The following is a 6,118-nucleotide window of genomic DNA, read 5'->3' on the forward strand; positions in this document are numbered from 1 at the left end:
TCTGTGGAGCCACAGCCAGATGTAGCATATGCCTCTGAGCTATTGAACTCGTTATTGCCCAAAACCTATTAAAAACACAGAGATCGGAGCCAAGCAAGGGCCAGACTGGTGCATCGGGTGACATATTCTTTAATTACCATGAACACAGGCAGTGTATCTTTTGCCTCACGGCTCTTTAAACCAGCTGAGCAAGGAGCCACATCCCGCAGCATGCTAAGTGATGTCTGCCCGACATAAAGCTACTGTCCAGAGAAAAGGCTGCAGCAGAGTTGTCTGGGAATAAACTCAAATATCAACCAATGGTTTGGCTGTTTTATGCGTTTTTAATGGTTATTGGACGACTGTGGCACAGAGGCATAGGCTCCGCACTGAGGCTCCACAGACGCACTTGTTAGCAGGATGAATTCCACCTCTGTTTTTGGTCTTTTTAATGGCTTTGTTCGAAAAGAAAGAAATAACACCAGCATGATCCTTGAAATGCAGCTGTGGGTGCCACAAATTGTGGAAGCTTTCCAGGAATAGAACAAGTTCAAGTTTAATGTACTTTTCAGCAGTAATAAAAAAAGGGCTGGTTTGCTTTTTATGGAGGGCCAGTAAAGAACAGTAGCAGCCAATGGTTCATCTTGTACAAGCAGTCCCACCTGCCCCCGGCCTAAAGCTGCCTGTTGACTACATAATGATCTATCCTCTGTAAGATGGATGGCCCGGAGGTACCACTGAGGCTGCTAAGCGGTGCAGTCCCAGCATGTGTGTGTGTGAGGGAAGTAACATCGGCAGACAACTAGCACATTTTAACACCCTACAGAATATATATCCTGTTTCCTGTCCAGAAACCCCTGTTACATTGGGATGCTATTTGACGGCGAATCTTTCCTACTAGTAGGTCAGGTTGAGACTGGGGGGTGGGAGATGATGTTTCACGGGTAAAATTTCACAGCCTCTCGGGGGTTTCATCTCTGCTCTCGTCGCTCTCACCGTTCACAGCATTATCTTGCAGATTCTGAGCTATTTTACAGAGTCGTTCCTCACCAGCCGAGGCCCGGCCCGGCGCGGCTCTAACTCTCAGTTGCATCAGCTGGGGTTCACCATCAGATGGCAGTCCACTAATGCCTTTCTCAGATGTGGGTTACTGGTGGCAGGGGAGGGTTGCGTCAGTGGACCTTTGGTGTGTCTGAACTCGCCGGCCTGTGCTGCTCTGCTCCAGACTACAGAGGACTCCCAGAGGACTTCCTGAAAGTATCTTATCGCCCTTGATCACATTCAAATGACTTTCAGTTGCGCACATGTGATCTTTGGTGCTAATCCAGACTACCAGGCTTTGCACAGATCTTTCAGATCAAATACACTGAGAGTTTGACTTCAATATCTGAGCTTACCAAAAAAAGAGCTGAACCATTTTTCCCCCTGTGATATACACACATCCTTTGAAGTTAAGCCTATTTTAGCCCGGAGTGGCAGAGACAGTCATTTGTCAGTGATGCTTAAAAGTTAGTTGAATGAATTCTCCTATTTTTCTAACATTGGATAAATATTTTAGGTGAGATGAAAATTAATGAGAGTTTAGAAAATTCTTTTAAAAGACGCAATAGTTTTGCAGATGGAAATCGAATCGGGATTTTCTACCGTATCTCAAAATGTGGGTCACTTTGCCTCTGTGGTTTACACGTGATACATATAGGATACAAATGCGTTTTCACACCCTGCTTGAGATTTAAAATGTCCTGCTTTACTGTAAGATGTTATGAGTTGTGATAGAAAGATGTGAGCAAAGCAATTAGAAAGAAGTATCTTCCGAGCCACGGAAAAAATATTTCACACCATTAAAATACATTCAAATTCAGAAGCAAGGCTTTCTCTGCACCGCAGGCAATTCTACAACCTACTCTTCTTCTCAAAAGTTGTCCACCTTTGTTTCCATCTGCTCTGCTGAAGCTACTAACACACTGGAAACATTCTCCCAGCAGTGAAGACGCTCTGAGAGCTCTTTTTTTTTGTGACTGACAGCTTACTAGCTTGCTACATTACAATAAAGAGCACAGTTTTTCCTGCCCACCAGGTAGCCCATGGCGTTTATCAAAACTGTTTTCGATGTCACTTTCATTCGCAAATCACTTTCATTTTTCAATCCACAGCTCGTCTTGACAGCCCCTTCTCACCGGTGTTCACTGAATAACTAGCGCTTAAACTGGACATCGTGTCAAACACAGAGGTTCTACATAACCCGATAAATGAAGTTGTAGCAATTTTATCAGCTCTTCGTGGTGTTTGCTCGAGCTTCAGCGATGAATTCAAGTAAATGTCCTGTCTGCGTCAAGGGAGGAAGGGTGAAATAACGGCATCAAGAAATCCCAGTCAGCAGGGAAGTAGTGGCTCGTTTGAAGTGCAAGGAATGCTGGATGAGTCACATTCTTTGGGAATGAAATCCTCTGAAAGGAATTGCACTGGTTTCCTGCCACTGTGCAAAGTCTGTATTCAGAGAGCAAAACAGGAAATGACCATATAGGGGGACTCTCGGTTTGACGTGACAGCAACCACAGAAATCAAAATTACTCATTTAAGTGATTCCACTGCAGAAGTTTAAAATGTTTGGAGATTTACTTTTCGTTGGATATTGCATAATGGATCTGCTTCACTTTTAAATCCCAAGCAGCACTTCCAGTTAGCAAAGTCTTCTGATGCTGTTGAATGTTAAAAGTTCAGATTTTGCATCATAAACTCTTCCATTCGTATGAAAATATCACGAATATTTTTGCAGGGCAAAAACAAGTCTGTGACTCTGCAGCCATGTTTACAGCTCTGTGAGGCTGGAATTAGCCTGAGTGGTGCTTCGAGCTAACTGCCTGCTGACAGCAGGTGTAATGTCTGTTAAACCATCTGAGCTAACGTTTGCAAAGTAATGCTGAACTACTAATTGTGTCATTAGTTTTGAAGATAACTAAAGGTAAGTAAGGAGATCTCCCAGGCCATTACAGTTTGCCCTGACGGGGACACACATTTCTGTACCAGATTCAATGGCAGTCCATTCCAAGCTGCCAAGACATTTCACTCAGAAAACACTAAAGTCAACCTCAGTGGTTCGAAAAGGAAAGTCAGGGGATCACCGGAGTCTTCAGGATTTCTCCGCTGAGCACCATGAATCTCTGTCCCGCGTTTCAACACCGATGATTCAACAGTTGAGACGAAAGAACAAATTGAGAATGAAAGCAATGGACCAACTACCGTTTGTCCCTTAGGCAACATTGCCATTCCTAGAACCACTCTGGCCTTGTGGCGGAAAAAGAGGTCAACCTATATGACACTGTTGCCGTCGCCGCTGCAGACCATATCAGTGTTAACTGTCCTCCTATGTCACAATATCAGAATAGCTGAGAAAGAGTTTTACATTATTTACGGACCAACATGACGATCCGACGACTTTGAAGCGATGCCACACGAGAGGCATTATTTCACAGCGCTCCATCGAGTCCCTTTTTATGGTTCAGGCAACTCGCTCGGCCTTTTTGTGAGTTCCGCAAGAAAAACAAATCAGTGATCTGTGTCCTTGATCCGGGCTCAGGAACTGACCTCAGTTATGTAAGACCCACTGACGATTCAGTGTGTGTGTGTGTGTGTGTGTGTGTGTGCGTGTGCTGGGTGGTTGAGCCGGCTAATTCCTTGGGAGAGCGTTGTTAGCCTGGACCATTTGGGGAGCTCTCTCAGGGGAGTGGCATGGCCGCGGTCTCTCATCAGGCAGATGACAGAACACTGCGTGCTCTGCATGCTGCACTCGTCTCGGCCATGATAGCCTCGCTGCACAGGCCGTATCTCTGCTTCATTTACTCATTGTCTGATAATAACACGTGTCTCCTTTCTGCTATACTCAATTACATCTTCATTAGCTTGCTAACTAGTTTAAAACAAGCCCGCATTGTGGGCAGAGATTTTAAAGTCTCTGTGACATTTATTACCCCTGATGCCTGAGTCTATAGGTGAAGAGGGGCCACAACATGGTATTTATTACGTCTTCATCTCTTAAGACCATTCACTCTCTCATCATAATACCAATTCATTTTAATTTATCAGCTAATGAACTCAGTTCATTCATCATTTACCCTGTCGTATCTAAACTAGGCGACTGGCTAACACATTGGCCTCTTACTTCAGTGTGCTGCCAATCAAATACGGTAATTAGCGGGTAAACAATGGGAAGGTGTTCCCATAAGTCAAACTGATATATTGCGTCTGATCCCACTGAAGAGCAATCTAATAAAAATCACACAGCATCATATTCTACCGGTGACTTTTCGTGTACAATGAAATGACAGCGGGGATTAGAGCTGGTGAGTGTGGCAGTAATGTCAAGAGCCAGCTGAGATACAGATCTCAACGTGGGAGTGGGAATTCCATTCGAATGCCTTTCAGTTTCATCTGTACTACACACCGCCACGTTTCCCGCATTGTTGCAGTTCCTCACCTTTCAGTCTCTGAAAACAAGATGTGCCCTTCGTTTGAGGGAGGTTCCGTCATTGCAGAAGAAACATTTTTTTATGGTTTTTTTATTATGCTGTAACAGCTGTGGCCTCAATCAATCATCCCCGCCTCTCCCTGAGTGGAACAGACGACACAGCAGGAACAGGTTACTTTATACCACCCCTGTGTATTTCCCTGTTGTCTGAACTCATTTTCAGTTTGGTCTCTTTCTGCTCCCATTACTCCCTCTTTGCTTTACAGTAGTGTCAGATTTGGAGCTCATTTGCTCTCACTACTACACCTTTCCTCTCCCTCCATCCCCCAGACCGGCGCGAGCTCTCATCCCGGTCAGCAGGGTTAAATAGTTGGCCAGAGTTCAGAGAAGAGCTGAACTCTCTGTGTGCGTAGGTGTCTCTTAAGGAGTCATAAACAGAGAAGAGGCTGTATCTTGAATGTCCAGCCTTGTTTCCTTTCGGTCGGTGCTACCGACATGATGTCAAAAATCAGCAGTCGATCCACAATATATCACTATAGGCCCGGTGGTATGGAAGGCTAGGTGTATCAACAAGCTGTCTGGGGATTTAAACCATAACGATTCAATAAACTGCTGGACCCTGACTTCTCCGTTTCCAGAAGGCAAAACTTTTCCTTCACTTTGACCACCCTGAAACCAGAATCCAATATTTGATTATAGTAAGTAAATGAACTGCATTTTTAGGGCACCTTTTATAGTCTGATAGGCCCCTAATGTAGCGCTTTACACTACATGCTACATTTGACTGGTCAGTGTCTTGTCCGAGGACACTTTGACATGCGGACTAAAGGCATTGGGGAATCGACCACGACCCTCCGATCAGTGGAATGCCCCGCTTTACCTCCTGAGCCACAGCTACCCCTGATAGGAAGCATGGATTCAGTTCAAAGATTTGTGGTGCGCTTGTAGTTCCTCATTCTTTAACGCTTGTAGTTCCTCAGCCTTTAATGGTGTAAAAATTCAGCTGGATCATACCGCTGATGTCTGTCACAGTGAAACATCTCACCATACATTACGTTCATTGTGCTGACACTTTTGTCCAAGACGACTTCATCATCGTCAAGGCAGGTAGCATTAAGGGCACCGAACTTCTGTACCAAAGTCAGAGGTGTAACCCACTTCGCTACACCAACCACAACATTCACCTTGTCTGTTTCTCTAAACCGTGTTGCTCTGACAATAGGGAAGAGACAGATTGGAAGAGTCAAGTGAGGTGAGTACAAAGACTTTCTTTCACAGGGGAACAAAGCAGGACAATTTCCTTCCTCCTGATTTGTGGTCGTAAGTTACAATGACGTCAGAGGCGGCGCTTAAGAGTTACAGCACAAATTCTAAATGCATTGTTTCTCACAGCACAACTGACGCATTTCCTCTCTAGGCCGTCCTCACATGGTTTCTGAGTTAAATGTGCGTTTCCTGATCGTAGTTGGCAGAAGTGAAACTCAAAGCATAACCAGAACAGACATACAGGAAGCATAGAAACAAACAAAGAAGAATGGGTGAAGGCCGCCTGAGACATGTGGTGTGACACTAGGAAACAGCAAGTTCAGGGGATAGTGAAGGTGTAGGCGCACACAATGTAATTTGTTGTCGTTACAGGAGTGATTTTTCTTTTCTTAACATAAATGAAAAACT

The sequence above is a fragment of the Scophthalmus maximus genome, chromosome 9, assembly GCF_022379125.1.
Source record: "Scophthalmus maximus strain ysfricsl-2021 chromosome 9, ASM2237912v1, whole genome shotgun sequence".
Classification (NCBI taxonomy): domain Eukaryota; kingdom Metazoa; phylum Chordata; class Actinopteri; order Pleuronectiformes; family Scophthalmidae; genus Scophthalmus; species Scophthalmus maximus.